This window comes from Strix uralensis, chromosome 15, assembly GCF_047716275.1.
Source record: "Strix uralensis isolate ZFMK-TIS-50842 chromosome 15, bStrUra1, whole genome shotgun sequence".
Classification (NCBI taxonomy): domain Eukaryota; kingdom Metazoa; phylum Chordata; class Aves; order Strigiformes; family Strigidae; genus Strix; species Strix uralensis.
Genome location: NC_133986.1, coordinates 1425804 through 1448411, shown reverse-complemented (window position 1 = coordinate 1448411; position 22608 = coordinate 1425804). Strand labels below are relative to the sequence as shown.

The 22608-nt window shown below is 37.9% G+C and overlaps 1 protein-coding gene and 1 long non-coding RNA gene across 9 annotated transcripts in view; one reads left to right on the top strand and one right to left on the bottom strand.

The window, feature by feature from the left end:
• The window catches only part of GALNT18 (polypeptide N-acetylgalactosaminyltransferase 18), a 326140-nt gene that overhangs the window by 33078 nt on the left and 270454 nt on the right, over positions 1-22608 (top strand). The gene's annotated exons all lie outside the window — the stretch shown is intronic.
• LOC141950487 (uncharacterized) lies at positions 1826-21511 on the bottom strand. Its single transcript, XR_012631040.1, has 3 exons — positions 21400-21511; positions 20535-20684; positions 1826-1912 (listed from the first exon to the last, which is right to left on the bottom strand). It is a non-coding gene; the product is annotated as an uncharacterized LOC141950487 (long non-coding RNA).

Genomic DNA, 22608 nt, shown 5'->3' with positions numbered 1-22608 from the left:
AGTAGACGGTAGCCCTGGGAACACAGCTCTTGCTCCACTACAGAGGGGCCCTCTATTCACAGCCTCTGTACAAGCAGAGAGACCTGCTGTCCCCACGTAACTAATTGCAAGAGAAGGAATTACTTGGATATGTAAGACGTGCAGGATTAATCCCATTATTTTTTTGTCTTTAGGCTGTGACTTCTCAAGTTATTCTAGATTGCTGCATGTCAGTGCAGATTAATTTGAATTTAACTTTCATGTTCTTCCATGCTTAGGAATGGGTGCACTAAAGAAAACCTTAATAAAGTGATTTCAGCTAGAAGACTTAAATTGCTCTAAATTTTCAAACATTGCTGGAGGTGCAGGTATTTCAAGGATCATCTACTGAAGACTTAATGATGTTGATTATGTTGACTACAACTTGCTCATTATTAGTATTATTAAAGTTAACTTTTTTGTGCTTTTAATATCTTTAGTTCTATCTGTATTCTTCCTTGGTGGTTCTTCCACCAAGGATTTATTTTCCTATGGTTAGGATGCAGTGGCCAAAACTAAGGAGTAGTAGTCTGGCCTTGTTAAGGCAAGTGGAGGTTGAATGATTCCTTTCATGATTAAAGTTGTTTTTTCAGAATGAGTTTTGGTTTTGTTTTGGCGTTTTTGTTTTTTTTCTGATTGTCAGCTAGATTGCTCTATTAATTCTTCAGGTTTCTATAAAGGGAATAGCATGCCAGTTGCTATTTTTTTTTTTTTTTGAGATTATGTCTTTTGAGCCAGAAACAAGAAAAATTTTATTTGGCTACAAAGTGAGAGTGAATGGTAGCTTTGTAGTTGGAAAGGGAATTGACCTGGATTCTGTTCCTTCAATCTAGCTAGTTTCTGTAGTTCACATAAAAGTCTTCAACAAAACGTTAAAAAATGATTCGGGAGCAGAGGCTGCTAACTGTGACTTCTGTGCCCTCTACAAGTTCCCTTATTGCTAAGCTTGAGAATTTTGCTTTTTCTCTGTGAAAAACGTTTTTGTTGACGTTTGTTATCTCTGCATAATGGCACAGCTTCAGTGGAAAGAGCAGATTGAGTACTACAGTCTTTGAGCAGATGATTTATGGGCTGTGCAGAGATGGAGATTTAGAGATGAAGCTATTCTGCTTCAGGTTCTGGACTCAGCTCATTGCTTCATTTATGCTGGCTAGGTGTCACTTCGGAAATGTTGCTCAGGTTGACACAGCCTGCAGCTGTGAAGAGATTCAAACTTAGGTCTTTTGAGTTTCTGCTAGACTGTTACACCCATTTTAGTACTAATGAGTGATTATTTCTACATGACCAAAATATAGGTAAATATCTATTAAAAGAAACATAAAGCAAGACCTACACATAGCTGCTGGGAATTATGCATTATGTGTGAGATCAGCTTCGTCCCAGTGTCATGCTCTCTCATGGCAATATCTGCCTTAGCAGCCCAATGTAAAAACAGTTCCCCTTGGGCATACCGTGGCCTGGGGTGGATTGTGATCTGCCAGTTAACTGTTGTGCATACAAGGGCAGGCAAAGAGAGCAGTGGGAGGTGTGACTTCTCTCAGGGCCTAGAAGTCAGAAGAGCCTTTGCTCAGAGGAGCCTGGTGCTGAGGCTGCTGAATGATGGGATATGTCTGTTCTTGTTTACTGGGTCAGAAAAAGATGGCTGTATCTGTACCCAGGGTACATTGTCCATATTTCTGAAACAAATGCAAGAGTGTTACTGTACATTGAAGTCAAGAGTTTTGGCTCCTATATGCTAATGATACTTACCTTCTGTTTAAGGAACAGGACAAAACTCTAAAATCACATTCCAGTGTATTGTTTGTGACTACTGTAGTTTATTTTTTTCTCTTGCATGAGCTGAGTGTTTCTGAAAGAGTCTGGTACTCTGCATCCAGTAGTACAGGATCTGGACCTGCAAGAGCATGTGTGCAAAATAATGAGGCTTTCCATTATATTATAAAAAGAGACTACAAACACTTGTTTATCACCGAGCCTGACATGGGCTGTGTGGTTTCTCCATTGTCTCTAGGGCCAAAAGGTTGAAATTGTTGCCTGCCTCTACCTAACATTGTACAGAAGCAGTTTAATTCTGTGTTCAACAGAAAGGTCTTGGCATCAACATTATACTATGAAAGCATGCATATGCTGCAGTCTGATGGGATAAGCTAATATTATCCATCTGAATGTTGGAGACATGATACGTAAAAATCTATGGTGATTTTAAAAAGTGACTATTGGGCTCAGATCTTGAGTGGCAGTGACAGTTGTGAAGATGGCTTAGCTGCCTTCCCGAGGATGATGGGGAGTCCCTGATTGCCATTAGAACAGCCCAGGAGCTTGATCATCAACTGTTAATCTATGGAGTGTGGCAAGGGACATAAGGGGACATGAATCATCTTTAGCTGACCACCTTTGGCTGTCCTCATTTATTGCAGCCATAAGATCATGTTGTTAGCTATGCTTGGCCCAGAGATTGGAGCCTGGACTTGCTGTGATGTCTTGGGGTTGTCCCTGAGTCCAGAGCAGATACTGTGTGACTGCCGATAATTAGTGAAGTAATTTACTGGTCCACAACTAGCAAAACTACTTAAGTTAATTTTCTGTCTAAAGCAAAAGTGAAAACTAACTTTGTATCTTGTCATGCCTCCTCTGAGGTGAATTCTTTTTTATTTGTCTGCTATATTATTTTCCTTTTAATTTCCCTTTTTTTATTTAAAAATATCTTCTAGTCTTCCTTGTTTTGTTCCCTAAGTCACTTCCTTGTTTTGTTCACTTGAGAAATAGGTCAGTAACAGGCTGTTGGGTGGGACAGTGTGGACAGATACACTGAAATTGCCAGGTAACTGAAACTTAATTCTGCCTTCATGCTCCTGTTACCATTAAATCTATTCTGACTGCAGTTGTGTAGAGCAGATGTGTTCTCTGTGTACCAACATTGTTTCCGTTTTCTTCATAAATTTTCTCAGCTCAAGTGGTGTTTTGTAACCAAGGTGCTATTTTTAACATGATACCCTGAGTTTCCTGAGGCAAAAGCAGAGATCTTTAGGAGCCAAAACCATGACTGTAATTATTACAGCTCTCCAGCACCTACTTGGCTTTGAAAATGAACAAATGAGAATATTCTGAACTCTTTTTTTTTATAATATGGAGATGGAAGATCAAAGTTGCTACCCTGAAATTCTCTGCCTTTAAAATGCCAGAATGTGTCTTCTCACATCCTTAATGGATTCTTACTGTATTCTCTACTTAAATTATATAATTTTTAAAATTTAGTATTTCTATGACAGTAACAGTGTGACAGCTAGCTGAAATCCCAGCTGTCTTGTGATCAGTCCTGTACAAAGGTGTAATGGAACCCTTGACTCAGAGATCTTGGTCTCCATGGATAAGATCTACAGGAGCTGGGCAGAGGAGAGAGATACAGAGAACTGATATGGCCAAATTTATACAGACTGTTGGTGGCAGGTTTGACTCACTGCTGGAGCTGCTCAGATGAATCAGACAGAAAGTCAAGTCTTCTCCGTTAGTAACAGCCCAGAGAGAGTGTGTGAATCCTGCAGTAGGCAAACATCACAGTGTCATGTAGTAGCCTTGTCTGTTCTCCCACTGTAGATCTTGGCCTCGCTGATATGAATCTGAGACTGACATGAGCTCTGAAGTATGAGATTAGATATCTCTTCCAACATGCATGTTATAATTAGCACGTCTTAAATACCGCATAATTGCCTAATTCTCTGCTCGTATCTTGAAAATTCATGATCTCAGTGACCTTGTGTCAGTAATGTCAGTGGGAATGCGGAAATCGTGTTGTAGTTTGGGTTTTGCCATTTCCTCCCTCCTACATCAAACCCCTTATTTTAAATGAGTGGTTGAATTTTCCTTTTGTTAGAGCTGTCACAGGTGATCTCTGAGAAAAGAGGATTTCTATAAGCAGCTTTCTGAAGAATAGAAGAGATAGTATTTCTGTATTTTTCTTCATAGACAAATGGTCATTCTCGTATTCATTTTAGGGAGATAATAGAGATTTTTAGATTGTGTTACTTGCCCATGTGTAATCTGGATCTAGCTAGAGATCTGTTTCATGAATCATCCAACTAATGCAGTGAATTACCTGTCCCTGTTTTCATGGTGGATTCAAATTCCTTTGAAGCTTTTCTTTCTGCATCAAGTCATGACTTGCTGGAGGCTTTGCAAGAAGGTTTGGTATGTCGTAGGTAAGAGAAAAACGGTCAGATAAACTTTTCCAGCACAGCAGACTCAGTGAGTCTGTACATTACAGAATTATCATTGCAATAAAGTTACAGCTAGAGACAACGCCTTCTGGGATTTCTCTGTGCACAGAATAAATAAGGCTTTCAGAAGAATGCACAGAATAGTTTTTAAAATAACCTTGTTCTGTTTGTTTTTCTCTGAGGTATTTATAATTTTACCAGCTGTATATTGTATGATCACATGATGCCAGCATTTCCCTCTTCTACTTGTGCTAACAGGAATATTTTAAGTTTCTCAAGCAAAGGGTGGGGGAATAGCATGCTGTAATTGCTATGGTATTTCCGTTTAGAAGACATGTTCACTTCATGTGTAACAGTTTGAAGGATGAGGAAGGTCAGGGAGGAAAGAAGTATAGAAAAAGCTGAAGGCTGCATAGGACTACCTGAATGTTTTATTCCTTTTTAGTTAATATGAAAGTACAGTTACTGAGTGGAAACTATTGAGCTTCCAGTAGCTGGTGAAACTAGTGCTATTGAGTTTCCATGGAGTGGAAAGAAGTGACGCACCGTTTCTGATTCTATTTTGAAAGCCTTTTGCTTTCTTGTCGCTCTCAAAGCCAGTTTCACATCTAGTAGTTTATTACAAATATTTACTTGTTATTTAAAACCAAATCTAGCATTCAAAATGGAAGACTTAAATCTGTTTAATTTAGTTTATATAGACCTTTTAAAACGTGTAGTATCTTTAATGAAGTAAGAAATACTTAGCTTTCATACAGTCAGAATATCATAAGCAAGATACTGGTCTTGGCACCAAAATTATATCACTGTTGGTCTCCAATATATAATCATGTATTGTTGTTTTGATCCTGGTTTTTCAAGAGGCAGTAGAGTTAGTGCTCTGTGACTTTACAACATGATGTCAGCCATAAAGGATTATGACATCATTAAATAGATGTAATTGAATGAGATATTTCAAGCTTGTGTTTAGCTAATATTTTCACATGGTTGTAAAGCCATATAAGTTTAAAATTAATTTCGAACTGTTAGACATAAACCAAGCAAACCAACAATAAAAAAAATCCCACAAGTTCCAAAGGGATATATCCAGCCATACATAACGCCAGGAAGACTAGTGAATTTATGCACTAAAAGCAGCAAGGCCAGAAAAAGCAGTAGCAAAATGATGACAGAAGACGTGCATTTGGATAGATCATTCCCCCTTGCAGCTCTCATTTCTCTAAACGCAGGCATTGTAACAGGAATGCTTCTGGTATAGAAACATTTTAATCTAACTGATTTATTGTTATACTTCATATAAATGCAATTCTATCAACAGACATGAGTTTTTCAGCACAGTTATGTCTTTCTTACATGAAAATAGTTTAAAAGCACCTTCATAGTGCTAGTTCTACTCTATTTTCATTTAAGTATTGAGAAAAACTGTGTTCAAATGAATATGGAACTATATATACAAATATTTAATATACATAAAATATTCTCTATATAATAATTATATATCTATGTATAAATGTATGTATGTGTTTTTAATGGTTACGCTACAGATCCATATGTCTTGTCTTGAAGGCAGGAAGGGTTTTCACCATTGCCTGATATGGGCTGACATGAACAAGTCTGTAAATGGTGATACAAGTACTGAAACAAAACTTGATTAGAGCAAATGGGAGGATGTTTGCATAGTACCTCAGTATGGTGGCAACAGGAAGAGACTCCTGCAGTCTGAAAATGCGAAGGACAGAAGTATTGCCTGAAGTGTGTTAGAATCAGATTTTCAGACAGTTGTTAGCGGTCTCTGCAGTAATTGAGTAATAGCTGATGGCTAAAGTGAACCTTGAACATTTCATCAGTTATTAGTGGAGGCTGTTTTCAGGATGATCGACTGCTGTAGAACCAGGTAGAACACTGGGTCACAGAGTGAATGGGGAGCCACGCTATTGATTTCTCATTTGAAGAAGTAAGCAAAGCTAAAGCTTTTTATCTTGCAGCTTCTAGCTCTTGAGGGTAGATTTTTTTAATCGTTCAGCCCTGGATTCTTTTTTCATAATTGAGAAATAAGCTGCTATTGGAGAATTTTTAAGTTTATAAAGAGTAAATTCCATGTTATCAGGAAGCCTGGAGACTTGAAGACACGTAAAAGGAAATTTCATGTTGTAATGTGTGAAACATTCCTTGGCTCCTTGCAGTAACAACATGTCAATACACTTTTGTTGGCTTGACAATATGTAGGAAATGCCTTTGATTTTGTAAAATTGCATGTAATTTCTCAACATTCCTTTTGATTCTATTGATTAAAGCTTTTCTGCCTTGCCTAGAGACATTAAATAGCAAGCCATCTGCTAAAAATGGATTGGCAACATTCCTGAAAATTAACATTAAAAAACCCCAACTATTTGTGTTCTGAGATGAAGAGGAAAACAAAAGCTTTGGTTATAGTCTGGTGAAAGGTTGCAGTACCTGGTCAAATACTGGTATTTTCTGCATACTGTGGAGAAAGAGATGTTGACTGTGTAAAAAAACCACACAGTTACCAGGTGATGTAGTGTAAAAATGGCCTTACAAATGCTGTCCCATGTGGCTGGCTGTTTACCACCTGTATCAGTTATACAGGAATTGATGGATTATCAGCTGTTCAGCCCAAGGTACTCTTTGTGCGGCTGCCCACAGTAAAACGTGCTGATCGCAGTTGCTAGCTCTGTGGAACTAAGTGTTAGGTTACAGAGTAATCCCCATCCCCCCAAGTTTTGTTAATACAGTGAGGTGGAAAACATAAAACTGGCAGATCATGGAGAGGAATTTTTTTTTTTTTTTAAATTATACTTTGTTATACTCACCAATGATTTTCTGATTACACTTTGTTATTATCTTTGTGTGGGCAGCTTTTAGGCTATGCTGAAGTTATGAACATGCTTATATGAATAAGAACTCCCAGTATGTTTGCAGTGTTGGGACAACAATAGAGGGTTTTTTGGCAGATTAAGTCAAACATCATGTGCATGTAACAGCTTTTGTGGCTGGTTTTGCCAGGTAAGAATGCCGTGTAACTTCCATAAAAAGTCGATTGGCTGCCCTAGGGAAAGAAGATACGGGGAGGGAAGGATTTCTCCATAATGTGCGTGTTGGCACAAATTCAATGGAAGATAATTCTAGATATTTGCTTCTCCAGCAATTGAATTATCCTTTTAACTGTCCAGTTAAGACAAACTTTAAATAGTAAAGCCATCTATGCAGGTACTGTGCATTTGCACCCTTTCTGCTACTAAAAAGTTATGACATCTTTATGTGAAAGTGAGAACAAGGAAGTCCTGGTAGGGGCTGTTCTGTCTTGAAATTTTTCCTTACATTAGAAGCCTTAAAATACTGATAGATATTATTTTGAATTACGTTCTTTCCACATAACAGAGGGTCTCTGGACTGAGTTCTCAGTAAGTGTGAATGTACTCAAAGGTTCTTGCTCTAAATGTTTTCCTGTATTGGACTCAGAAATTTCTGTCATTGCTACGCTGCAGTAATTCATACATCTGAGATACTGTGGGGCTTGGAACTGAGCAGAATGATCTGCGCAGAACAGTATAAAAAGCAATAAGTCATTTCCTCAGTCCCCCGCTGCCTCAGAATTCTGCCCTGGATACCCACAGGACTGGTTGGGATCAAGAAGGGTGTCTCTTACTTGCCTAGCATCTGTGGAGTTACTTTTCTCATATCACCATCTAAGCAATTGGGTCTGAAGCATAAAGAAGGGGATGGGAAGGAAGAATCAAAGTATCCACAAGTATAAAAGATAATGTGGTTATTAAAGGGGTTATGTAAAATTGCTGTGTTAAATTACAGGCAATGGCAAATCCTTCGCAGCGTGTTCTCTGCTGTCTGTCTGTTTTTAAAACTTGTGCTTATCTAGCACCTAGCAAGCCAGGCTGTTCTTGTATGTCAGTGTACAGCCATGTAATTGTCTGGCTGTTTTTACGGTGAACATGGTGCAGAGAATGTGAGAGTTTTAGCCAACAATGACAAACGGTGACAGTGCAAGGTATGACAGAAAAAAATGATAAAATAACAATGTGGGATGTAGCCGCTTAGCTTTGCTACAATAAGCTAATAAAAAGCACACATTTGTACTTTTAAAAAAATCGTTTTTAATGTTCATGCTACAAGTTTAATAAGAGTGACTTTGAATTTGCCTTTTTGCTATTTGATGAGAACAGATGTTATTTTCTCCCAGCTTCTCGACACCTGGAACCGGCAAAATTCCCCAAGCTCATTAAATTATCATCCAACAAGCAGGGTTTATTCAAGCAATTTACCTACAAGGGCCAATTCAACACAAGGTGGAAAAAATACCCTTTTCACTGAATTTAAAATAAACTCAAGAGGAATCTGACTAATTTCATCAGAATGAGTAGCTGTGTCTTTTAGATTAAAAAAAAAGGCGATTCTATGAAGTCATACTCATGCCCTTCTTCAGTACCTGAAGTGTAGTAAGGTCAATAATTTTCTCAAGACTCAAACATGATAAACCATAAGTTTTTGTTGCTTCTTGAGAAGTAAGATAAACAAAAGCTCTTTGTAGGGTGTTTCTTCTCACTGAACTGCACACCTGTATAAATACATGCTTGAGTCATTCTCAGTTCACACCAGAGAACAGTGAAAGCAGCAATATGGGAATTAGCCCTCTTGAGTTAAACTGTTGGCCTCTTCACCAACTCTGGCATAGCCTTAATGCTGTTGGCACAACTCCACCTTTCCTGCTGTGTCAGGAATGTGCAGTCACCTCAGGCAGTGCGAATAACACCCAAAGTAGAAGGCCCTGGCTGAAGAAACTTACACATTTAAATTTCACTTCTTTCAGTTCAAACTTCCTAAGGGGAGGTGGTATATTGTCCTTAAGTGGACAAATGAAAGCATCAGTCATGATATTTACCTTTAGGAAAATTGAGACCTGGGCATGGTGTTTTGGCCCCGTAACTTTTCTCAGCACTGTGAGAGATATCTGTTTTAAAGATATCTCATGTCTAGCAATGTTTTTGTTACAACTTGCCTTAGCAGCTCCAAAAACAAAATGTAAATTAAATGGGTTAACTAGAGATACAACCAAGGTTGCAGTCAAGCAGTTAGAATTTGGATGAAAATTTACATAGTTTAAAGCACTGCAGCAGTGCCATATGGCAAGACGTGCTTATGGCCCAGTGAAGAGCATGATAACTTCCAATTTTTTAATTCTTTTTTTTTTTTTTATTTTGCGTTTTGCCAAACTCTGCTGATGTCTTACTTTGTTTTCTAGGAGTGTTACTTTTACATCTGTGTTAACCCTACTCTTTAAACATTGTGGACCTGTATTGTAATGTTAGGAGTTTTCAGCTAGTTGACTTTGGGAACCTCTGGATAAAAGTGGTTGGGAAAAGGTAAGTTCAGTCATGGGATGTCTCTTATAAATGTGTAGGAGTTCCCATGCTGCTTATCTCTGTGAAGAAAGATTAAACAAAAGAGATTTTTGAAAAAATACTAGGTGGCTGCTAAAAAAGTGTGTTAAACTATCAGCCAGATTTCAATGAGCACTTAAAATGTCAAATAGCTTAAGTGGGAATGAAAATTCATTTTTTCCCATCAACTCAATCCACTTTAATAAAAAAAGAACAACCCAGAAATGGTTAACCCTTGCAAGTGGTGGCAGACTTCCTCCATGATGCTGGAGGCTTCTGTTAAAGAATCTCATCAAAGGAACAGTGATCTTGATGCAGTGTTGACTTCTAATAGAATGTCTTCCTGTGAAACTTGTGTTCAGGTTAATTCTACTTCAACATATTTTCTTTCTTTAGAATTACCTTCAAATTTGTGAGTTTTCCTTCTTCCAAGATAGCCAAGTCACTATTCAGTTCAGTTTCTCTGTATAGAACAAACAGGCTATATGTATAGATAGGGTCTTTTTTGGTAGGTTCTCTCACAGGCAAAATGTCTAAATACTCTAAAGCCTTTGTAACATAAATGTCTGCCCCCTCTTATTAGGTCTTACTTAGGCAGAGTAATGGTGTGCTGCTTAACAAGGAAACTCCTTTGTATTCTAAAAAGGGAGAGAAGGACAGGGGGACATGGGCTTGTTTGGAGCCTTTGTGTGCCAGTTAATGCAGTTGCCCCTCTCCTCTATGTACCTTTGCAGAGAGTGGACTTGTGTGTATAATCAAAATAGTTCTGGCTTGTGTGTGTATGGTTCTTTCCAGTTGTGCAAATTAAGCTCAGAATTTGCATTATTTGTAGTTTTAATTAAAAATTTAAACCTCCTGTTTCTTGTGTGTTTGAAGGTAAGGTTAGTCTCCTTATATCCTTGTTGTAACTCATTTTCCAGAAGTCTGGAAGCAGCCTGTTCTTTCTGCTTCCTGAAGAATGCCATTCTTTGAATGTCTCAGTCTTGAAGCCCCACATAGACCTTGCAACAAATACTCCAGGGTCCGAATGCAAGTTGTTTTCCCAGTTGTTTGGTGTATGCAGCTTCTTGAAGGAGAGTGTTTATATATACATTTTAAATGGACTTTTGATTGCCTTGACATGTTTTAGCACTGCCTTTTACCTGACACAAAAAGTCCAGTCAAATCAGTAGACAGCGTGAGTAAAAACCTTCAAATTAGAAATGATGACAAAACTCATGACTGTCAGAGAAGCAGACTTTCAGTATAATGTTTTTGAAAAACTTGTAAATCCCATTTCTATGGGTATCTTAGATATATATGTTTTGAAAATTTTTTCCATAAGTGACTTTGAAGCCTCAACTGCTTAACCTCCTTTAATTCATGTTACCTTTCTGAGGGAAAAAAAAAATTCTCTCAAATTGCTTAAGCCATCCCTCAGAATTTTTCCACATGTGTTACTGGTGTTACAATTCAGATGAGACACACTCTAGTAGTTATACCATTTGCAGTACTTTTCTTCCATGTCATATGTACATGTGTGTATACATGTGTATATACATTTATTTGTGTACAGTCCATAATATTTTTTTAAAATAAACAGATTTTAAAATTACTGTAAGGATGTTGATGCTTCCTTGGACAACGGTGATACCATGGAATATTAGATTCCATTGCTGTCCTACTATTTAGTAACACAACTATGAACTTTCTGTTTACAGATAGATGTTTGGTTTGTCTTGGACTAAGTCATTCAGGAGTAGAGGTGTCATTCCAATAGGAGAGGAGTGATTTACCTATCACAGAAGGTGGGCTTTTTATCTGTGGAGCCAGTGGCTATCAGTAGCGTAGCTAGCACACCATTAGCCTGACTGTGTACTACTTCTGCCTCAGCAGGTGCCTGAACTGTGGCTCAGTAGTGATTAAATCTACATGGTTGTGCTTCTCTAGAGCACAAGGGCTGTTAGTTGTACTAAATACTGTTGTTTTCTAGGACAAATTCAGAATTTGTGTCAGCAGTATGTTATAATTCCGTTGTGTCAGTGGAGGTGTGTCTGCCCATGGCCAGTTCACGTTCAGTGCTTGCTGGTTTGCTGACTTCAGATAGAATCTTTTTATCTCAGATTTGAAAGTTGTAAATGTACTGTGTTGCCATGCTATGTAGCTATTCCCATTAAGAGAACTAGAGGTAAAAGACCAACTAATACAAATTCTGAGGAGTTCACACAGTAAAATTTGATTATTATGTAATTGTTTAAAATCATTAGAAACACTGGCCTTAAAAGGAAGAATCAAATACCAACTTCACATCTTTTACTTCTGAATGTGAATTAATAAGAAAGCAATGTTTTGTTCATCACACTACCTTTCTAGTAACTTTGGAATCTAGTAGTTAAATTGATGGGAATCAGAGATTGAAAATTTTGGAAATCATTATATCCATATGAGTCTCCCACAGGTAATAGAGGGAGACTCTGTAGGTACTCTCCTTGTGCCAGCTGAGAAACTCCACTTATTAATAATTGTCATCAGAGAATGCGCATGGAAAAGAACACCCGCCTGCCCCCAGTAATTTTCTAAACACTGGAAAATTTTCAAAAGGACTTGCATAACCCCAGAAGTAAATTAAAAGGAAAACTGGCATTATTAGTTCTTGTGCTCAGTGATCTGATTTATTTAATTGTGTCCCAAGTCCTTTCTAAGCTTCTTGAAAAGAATTCCTGTGCAGAAAATGGACTGTTTATTCTCCTAATATGACTGCAACTTCCTGGTTTGTACTGCAGCACATCTGCTTTTTTATCAGCTAAACTGAATTCTGATTGCAGATGGCCAAAAAACTGGGACACAGCAAAATTAGTAGCAGTATTAATAAATGAGACAGAAAGTGTACTCTGCTATCTTCATACATTGTGCAGATTATCTTCCTAGCTGATTGTCCATTTTCTGTAGCTTCAGGATTTCCTTTGACGATGAAGGGATCATATGGTCTTTTAGAGGTCATGAGTAGGAAGTACAGCAGTTGTTGGAATCCAGCATCTCTCAGAGTGGGACAGTGAAACTTTAAGCTTCACCACTCTAGTCTTAGTTTCAGGAGCCCACTGTCCTATTTTAAGGCTGAGAATGTAAAAATAAGTGAAATCTCTATGGGAAGTTGCCAGACTGTATGTGCATACTTGCAGAGCTTGGGAGCATTAGTCAGCTATTGATGGGTTTTGGGCTTAATTATTCTAAGCTTGGAAATGTCAAAACATATGTTGTTCCTCTGGACTGATGACCTTCAAATTACTTGATTCTCTGTGTGGCCATGCTGGCTTTAGGCTGTGACACACCTACTGCAGAATCTCACTGGTATTTGGTAGTCATGCTAGAGATTTTTAGTGTATGTATTGGTATGTGCACATACAATCTGGAGGGAAATAGGTTTTCTGAGTAGTAGGTACGATGTAGAAAATGAAAAGAATCATTCTGTGCAGAAACTATTGTGAAGCATTCATGAATGTTTGTATGTGTGAATGTATATATGTAATAGCCATGTTAAAACATACATTTAACAGATGTGAAACTTGAAGACCTAGTTTGGAAAAAATCTTCAGATACATTGTACAGTCATCTGCAGAATACTTCACAAAGGATTTGTTTTGCTGTAGGAATGTGTAAATTTATCACTTCAGAAGGTAGAACAGCTACTATAACAATTACTTTGTGGCTTGCGGAGCCTTGCATTGTGGTCCTAGGTGGGCATGATAGATAAAAGTTTCAATGTGTGAATTCATGGAGAGTAATTTCTTTCAACGTCTGAAGATTTTTCCTGTTTGCTCAGGATGTATGATACCTTCCTATAATAAATTAGCACTTTATAGCTGAGGACAACATTTTGGCATACTTCAGAGCACTGCTTCACCACTTAAGTTAGCCAGTTGACTTGTACATAATAATTTGCTGTTCTACAGGAACCTGAACTTGAGAATGGATCTTCACTAATATTCTTTGCCACTGGCAGAGGAAGGTGAGAATGTCAATAAGGCCAAGCTGCAGTTAAAAAATTTGATGTACTATTCCCTGACATCTGTGTTTTCTAATTATTCTCAAATTAAGGTCAGCTTTATAGAACATAAAGGTATGTTCTGTGTAGTCAGCATTGTTTTCACTCTGTATTAAGGTGCGAATGCAGGCACCTGGACCAGTCTGGAGGGGAATTATAACGTATAGCTGTATTTGCAGTTCTTAGTTTGCAGAAGACTATTCCAGATTTCAGTTTGGATGTCCACAGCCATTAGAGCAGGATCATTATTGCTAATAGAGTGATCAGTTACAGGAAAGATGAGTGTCTGGTGAAAGCCTGCCACTTTGAATAGCTGGAATCTGGATTAATTCTCTCAATTAATGGTCCTGCCTCCTTTTGATATTACCGGTTGTTGTTCTACCAGCAGGTGGGGATGATTTTTCTTTCATTCTGGCACAGGTGACACATTTGGCTTGCTGAGCTGATTAATATCCCTAAACAAAAGCTTCAGTGTTTACTGTTCTAGAAGGAGGCTTGTCAAATCCAATCAGTCATTATATTTACGTGGCAAATTGTGTTTGGGATACATCATAATCAGCCTGTGTATGAATATTTTTATGAAATGAAGCACAAAAACATGACACTGTTTGGGGCCCTCTGCAATGAATAGAATTGCTAAAAGAATGTTTGCAGCAGGAAGATAAGCGTTGTTACATTTTTAATAAGTGCATTTTTTTGCTTCGACAATGGAAATTCTTTCCCTGCTTTTTTTTAGGAATTTTCTTTGTCAGAGGGCCGTATTTATCTCTTCTTGCTTCAGGTCAAATTATATGCTAACGGCTTTGGTAAAATGCCAGTTGACCTTGTGACAGTTTTGTGTATAGGCACTGAGACTGGCTATTGAGACTGGGGCCCTTCTGTTACTCTTTTCTGTCACTAGGTTGGATGAAGTTCCTTTTCTTGCTTTGCCTTGCACAAGCGATACTACCTTACACTTTTAAATTAGTAAATAAGGAATAAGGATTTTCAAGAAAGGTGCTGTGTTTCTTTTTGAGAGCAGCTTTTTATGGTACAGAGGTAGGTTTATTCCACCTTTTTGAGATTAGTGCTATTTCAAGGCAGTTAAGCAGGCATGTTTGCAGTGTAGTGTTAGCATATCCTGTTCAGGGGAAAAAAAAAATAATTGTGAAGTCTGGCATAGCAAGGGAAACTCTGATAGTCCATCAGCTTCTGGTGTTGCCAACTCTGCTACTTTCTCTTACATGGGCAAAATTTCAGCCAGCAAGCTTTTGTAGAGCTATGAATTGTCTTGACAATGACTGAAACTTCTGAAAAATCTTATTTCATTTGCTGACTACAGTATAGTTGCTTTATCAAACATATACTTTCTATGATTTCTTGTAATTTAATTTAGTGCTAGAGCAAAGGTTTTACATCATGTTAGGAGAACTTCCTCAAATTAAGTCTGAAAAGGCAACTGTAAAAGCAACAAAGTTATTAAGAACTATAGTAGTACTACACGTGAACAAGAATTTCTGTTCTTTAGGGTAAGTTTATACTTATCACAGTAAACCCCAATTTAATTTATGCCACAGTAAGAATTGCCTAGCAACTTAAATGACAGAAGGCAATTGTTTTTCTTTTAAAATTTCACTTCCATTAAATTCTTTCCATGTAGATCACAAAAAAACCCCAAACCAAAACAAACCCTTAAATCTTTGACTAGAGGAACAATAAAGAAAATTCTGGTAGGTAACTAGGAATATTTTGTGAATGACTATAGACTTTAAACATAACACTGTAAGGAACTACAGTTTAAAAAGTCTTGAGTTTAGCATTGATTTGATATAGGAATGACAATAAGGAATTTGATACAGTAATGACAATAAAGGATGTAAATAGAAATCCTTATGTGTGAATACATAACCTCTGAAACCCACGTTTACCAATTTTTCAAGGAATGTCTGAACTTAATGTATATTATTGATTGGTTTTTCAACCCAGAAGCTCTGTTTAATTATTAATACATCTCTCTCCAGGAATCACCAATTTATAATGTGTGTTTAAATGAAAAACTCTTTCCTTCCTCCCACTGCCTCTGAAATCCCTGAAACACTGACCCTTATGTCTCCATCTGCCTAAGATGGTGTTTACTCAGAACTGCAATATAACTTACAGAAGAGCTGGATTGCCATTTACTCTGTTAATATCTTAATTCCATTAAGCTTATGCTAATGGCCTCAGTTCCTTGAACATTTTCCTTCTAATGGAATGATTCAAACTACTGATTCTTCAGCTGTCTTTATTTTTTGCCTTAAGGTACAAACAAAGTCAGCAGTGTCAGCTTTTTGCTCTGCAGATTTACTCCAGAAGTGCTTCTGTACAGTTCAGAATAAGTATTCCAAGTCAAAGGTGTCTACCCCCAAGTTTCACTGAGTTTTAGGTGCTCAGGGGGTTTAATAAACGGGTTTTATTGAGAATGGAATTTAATTAATGGAAATGCTCATTCTGTATATCCATTTTGTCTTCCACACATAGAATTTCCCATAATGACTCTCCAGAATATAAACATCCAAGATTTGCATGTTTGATTTTTCTGATCTGGAAAACGTATGCTACATTAGATTAACCTCCCATCATGCACAATTCCCTACTAAAAGTTACTTATTTCAATTTATTTTCCTTGTATTGGACCTGGAAGTTTTTCAGACAAAATATTTTCTTTTCTGAATTGCACAGTACTTTACTCTTTCTTTAATCCTAGTGGCTCCAGCAGTCCTACTGACTTGGTCAGTAAAGTAGTAGTCAGCATGAGTGAGACTAGTATAATCTGCTCCACTACGCATTTTAATAGAAATTAGTTCCACTCTGACTCTGTTGTTTTTCCACACCAATCTGTAGCCTGTTCCTTGAGTAATTTTTGGAAAGCTATGGCTGAAGCAGTCACTGTTTAGTTTTTATGAATACAGAAAAGCCTGGGTGGTTTATTTTGTATATTCCAGATTATTATGAACATGTAGTATTTTCCTTCTTCTTACAAGTTTTCTCTTCTCAGTCATGTAAGAATAAAAAAATTAATGTGTGTGCAGAACATAGTTAAAATTTATTATGACAGTGGAATTGATGAGTTCAGCTTATCCCCGTGTGCCAGTTAAGAGGGAGAGGTCAAATGTTAGTCATTCACCTTGGGGAAAAACGCATTTATTCCCTTGAAAAAAGTCCAAGGTAAACTTTGAAAAACATTTTTATGAAATAATCATCTTGAGAGAGAATTCCAGTGCAGCGTTTCTATATTTTTATTTACTTGTGCAGCTGAGAGGAAGAAAGAAAGAAAAATATCCACATGCAAGTGTATTTGTACAGTAAAATGGAGAAAAATGAATACTAGGAGCTTGCTTTATTCCTAGTACATTTACTGAATCAAATCAATAGTTTTACTGTGATATCTTTTAGAATTTTGCCTGAGATTTTTAAGTTGATCACAATTTAACGGGGAAAAACACACACCAAATCAACAAACTTGACTAAGAGTTTATCCCCTCCTTCTTGGACTTGGTGAAGGCCAGGATGTATTTTAAAAGGTACACTTAGCCTGGAGTTGACTTTTGAATTGAATTTCTTCTGCCTTGAATGCATGATAGCATCATTGTTTGTAGCTTGGGGAATGGTATGTAGTGTAGTTTTCTGGGCACAGCATGCATTTGATGTTTCTCGCTTGTATTGCTTGCAAGTATGAGGTTCATCATGATCTGTTGTTCTAGGGAAGTGTTGAATTAAGATTATCAGTAGGAAAACAGAGTATTTCTCTCCATTTCTATATAGTATGGTGTTGTCTGGTAAGAAGAGGAAGACAAGTCCCAGTGTTGCAGAGGGTCTTCTGTTCTCTGTAGTTTCTTGCTTTTCTTCCTAAAAGCTTCTGTGAGACTGAAACCTACCTTAGTGCAAAGTTTTGTAATAATATTCTGGTGATAATTAAATGTAGTCGGGTCTTCTGCTAATTCCTTGTGCAAGTCTGCTGAATGCTACCCTAAATAATTGGATTTTGCGTGAAAGCACAGAAGGTAGAAAAAATTGTGGAAATGACAAAACCTCATTTCTTGCTTTCAAAAAAAAAAACCCCCAAAAAACCCGAAGAGCTTAGTTTTTAAAGGAAGTGTATGCTTAAACTTAACTGCTTCAAATTCATTCTAAAATGGTTTTGGTTAGCAGTTTGGGTAACACTGTGTCTTACTAGCAGGAAAAATAATAAAAATGGAAGGAAAAAGAAAGGTTTTAAATGCTGCAATTTAGAAGGAATTTGTAATGTAAAGATTATGGAATTTTTTGATTTTTAAAGGCTTTATCTTAAGTCCAAAATGGGACAAAAAGCTTGAAGTATGAACTGTTTCACAGATAACCTGAGCCTCTCTTAAGGTGGTTTTAGTGTTTTGCATGTCATCTCTTACCCATCGGAGATCCAGAAGGGCAGCTGTTCTTCAAGCCAATACCATATGCTAGCATTTGAATGTGCATGTTGTTTTTAAGAAGGATAAAACCCTACAAAACAAAGATGAACTAGAAGCAGCTGATATGCTGTAATTAACATATTATAAAATTCTTTAAATAGTCTCCAGCTCTCTTGAGATCAAGTGTAAAATAAATTTTAGTCCACATAGTTAAGAATGTGTTATGCTGGGTGTAAATCAGTCTGCCTTTTTAATTATCAGGATTTTATATTACAATTGTCTCAGTGGTAGATCGAAGCCTTAACAGGACCAGGCCTCATTGTTCTAGGCGTTCAGAAATCATACCATGAGTGCAATTTAGGCTTTGCCTGTAGCATGCAGCGTAGGGGTGATGGGCTGCCCAGGCTGGCTGTGCACCTCTGGCGCCAAAGGAGAGTGGCTGTGTGGTGCTGCTGGCCCCTGGGCTCCCCAGACCCCCTCCTCCGCAGGCTGCTGTCCTGACGGGGCCATTCCTGCCTCTGGAGGTCCAGCCTTGCCCTGAGCTATACCAGCAGACCGGCCTGTTCACAGCTAGTTTGGGCTTCTGTGTTGGGTTTTAAATATTCCTTTAAAATCAGTGTGATCCAAGAAGGGTGATTCCAGTAGCTACAATGCTAGCCTGCAATTTAGAAAGCCTGGATTTAATGAAATTCCATAGGTAGATTTTTTTTTTTTTTCAATCTGCAGATAAAACAATCTGATGAGCTGCACTGGGTAAAGACAAGATGAATATAAATAGGCCCGTGCTTTAGAACAGTATAACATTATGCATAGTTGCCAACTGGTTGTCACAACTTGTTACCTGACTTGGCAATGTCAGGTTACAGTTTTTGATGTATTTATGACAGGAGAGAGTCTGAAGGTCATGCAAGTCTCACCTCAGTGCCTTTTTATTAAGTACTTTCATATTTTTTTATTTCCCTGAAGATCCCTTTTAAAGTTTTTCTGAGTCAGATTTATTTAACTCAGTATATTTATTTAGTTCTAGAATGGCTCCACATAAAATGGAAAGATTCAAGGCAAAAAAACCCCAAGAAAGCAAACAGAGAGCGAGAAACAAGGTTCTTGCACATTGTACACCTTCAAGTTAAATGAACACATAATTTGAGGCATTGGGCAAATTAAAGCTGACTGGTTCCATACGTTTAACTGTGGTGTGTACAAACAGTTAAACAGTTGGTGCTTATAAGATACTAATTAGGGGTGCTTAAACTATGGGGGAAACAAAATACGGTGTGTTAACTTATAAAGGAGTTTTTTCTCGTCGTAGGATTCATTTAATATTTAATAAGAATATTTAATTTGTGGACATCACAGAATGAATTAAGTCAAATTAATTTTAAGACTCTTCTATGAGTTTTTTATACGGGGCCACAGAGGTTGCTGCCAAAGTTTTAATCTGAAAGTTTTGCGAGCATGCAGCCTTTGACATCTTTTTGTTTTCTTCAGGACTTCAGTACAGAATTAGTTCAGTTCATGGTGTTCCAAACTCTTGACAGTGTTAGATGCATCAATGCAAAAAATGTATGTGATGATGTTTGGTGGTGTGAAATTAAGGCCAACCAAGAAATTGGTAACCAGTCCCATAGAAAACAGCCTGTTTTTCAGGGGCAGATGTGACATCATGGCTTCATTTAATTTCAGAAGTTTTGTTGATTAGGTCAGACTAGTGAATTCTGTCTTTTTTATTTGTTTCCTAATTGAGGCTTCCCATCCCACCAATTTGAAATAGGAGGCGGGGGGAAAGTATGTCAGTGCACTAACTGTGCATCTGTACTTCAGGCCACCAGATCTTTTTTTATGGCTGCCTGTTCCTAGAAGATACATCAAGATACTGTTTTAGGAATTGCAATGGTTAGTAATAAACTATGTTGTTCAAATTCTATTTCTGATAACGAATGTTTGTTGAATTTCCTGGTTTGATGGGGCTGAAGAAACATAGGCTCTTTGAGCTCTGTGTGGAAGAAAGTGGTAGCAAAAGGTTTTTAAAATCCACAAACAGGTTACACTCTTTGCATGTGACATTAGGGAAGGATAACTACTCTTCACCTATGTAGCCATAGTGACAGAATAAAATTGTCCCCAAATGTGATGGGGACTTCTGAGAGTATCATGATACAAAGAAACAATTTGTGTTAAGGTATTAATTCTGTGCAGTTGGGGCTTTGCTATGAAAATCTTGTGGAATTGCCAAATTTTGGTAGACGTTTCAAGGCAGCAAGCTATCTCTGGTTATTCTGAGGCTGGCAGCTGCAGTTGTCTGGGACTTTCAAGAGCTGCTTATCACAGAGTGTTTTACCTTGTGCCAGCCATAAAAGTTGTTACAGAAATGAAAGATGTTACAAAGATTCATCAGGAGATTTTCTATCCTCTGCCTTTATTGAATTTCTCACCCCAGACAGACAGTGACCAGTGTACTGACCTTGTCTCATGGGATTTTCTGTAGATTAATGTCTTCTGCACTTTTTTCCCTTCTTTCGTCCTTTATCCTTCCTTTAACTCCTGCTAGAACTGTCAGTGCATAGAGATGTTCATGGATGATAAGCCCTTGAGATTTTTATCCCAGCAACACCTAAAAACCAAGTATAAATTCTGAGTTTCAAATCGATGTAAAATATAATGAATGCCCTATAGACAAAGTAAAAAAAAAAATAATTGCTGTGGTTGATGTAGGGTTTCCTTTTGTTTACTTTCCTCCTGAGTGCTGTATGTTGACACTCACCTCACTGCTGTTGTTTTAGATTAGGTAGTTGGGCAGTGCTAGCTTGAAGCACCTGCCCTTTCCGGACCCCTGACTTAATTAAACAAACAACCTGCTTATATAAGGATACTTGCGAAGGAATTTGACCTTGTTCCTGTTGGGTAACTCCTAGAAGATTTTAATAGGTACTAAATATGCACTCCCATAAGCTTGCAGATTGACTAAAGGGACAATACATAAAATGAGTACCACTTTGGGGTGACAAAGTTTCCTTGGCATCTGTCAGCAGTAAGGGCAGCTGTGCTTGCTATATCATGTTCAGATTAGCCCAAAGAAGACAGGGCCTATATTTTTGAAGAGCAAATATAGCTGCGATAGCTGAAGCAGTGTCGTGCTTTAAACCCAGCCGGCAGCCAAACACTATGCAGCCACTCACCCTCCCCTGCCCAGGGAACGGGGAAGAGAATTGGAGGAATAAAGGTAAGGAGACTTATCAGTTGAGATAAACACAATTCAATAATTGAAATATAATAATAATAATAATAATACAAAATACAAACAAGTAATGCACAATGCAGTTGCTCACCACCTGCTGACTGATGCCCAGCCCATTCACGGCTAGTGATCCCAGAGAAGATTCCGAAACCTTGATCCTGGAAGCGAGAGCACCAGCTTCCCAGCCAACCCTCATCTACACACCAATTGTGATGTTGTACGATATGGAATATTCCATTGGCCACTTTGGGTCCGTTGCTCTGGCTGTGCTCCCTCCCAGCTACTTGAGCACCTGCACACTGGCAGGGCCTGGGAAGCTGAGAAGTCCTTGATTTCTTAGCAACAGCTGAAAACATCAGTGTATTATCAACATTCTTCTCATACCAAATCCCATACTGAATCCAAAACACAGCACTATTCTAGCTAGTGAGAAGAAAAATTAGCTCTCCCAGCCAAAACCAAGGCAAGCAGTAACGGTCCCTGACTGTGGTGGAAGTCACTATCCTTTTTACAGGGATGATGGAAGAGAAGATGTATCCAGTCCTGAGAGACCACAGTCTCTTTGGGGGTAGCAAATACTGGGAGAGGGACATGGAAAACACCTGGTTCTCTAACCACTTCAGCCATCTTGGAAATAGCTGTCTGTGAGTTTGGGATATATTCTTCTGTAGTGAAACTGCCAAAATGAATTAAGGTGATGTTGGAAACTTGGACAATGTGGAATTGTGCCCAATTTTGAGACACAGTGTCTCTCTGAAACATGCTTAGTTGTTTAGAGGTATAGGAAGGGAAAGGAGCTATGTACATACAAGTATAGCACTAACTCTTCTGCCTGTTCTAGGGATGTGTTTATTCCTGCTATTATTATGTCTGAATGCCTCACATTCTTGTAATTATCCTCACACTGTTCCTCCTGAAATAGGAAGATGCTGTTCATTGCCATTTTTCTGAGAGGGAGCAGAGATGTATGGGTATAGATGTCGTATGCCTGAGGATGTCTATAGAAGTGCTGCAAATTGAATCCAAGTCTCTGGACTCTGAGGCTGATACATTTAATTGCTGTCACATCTCTCCATCTTTGAACTATCATCTGTTGTATCCTGTGAAACTGTAATGATGCTGAAGTGGGCTTGTTTCTCTATTGCTTTCTAAACCTTCTGCGTGTACCTGAGCATTGCTGAAGTACTTACAGTCAAAGAAATGATTCATGCCAAGGTATGTTATCTGATATTCCATTTTGCCCTCTTAGATGTTTTTGAGAACCTAACCTTGAAATGCACATTTTGTACTGAGCTGAGAA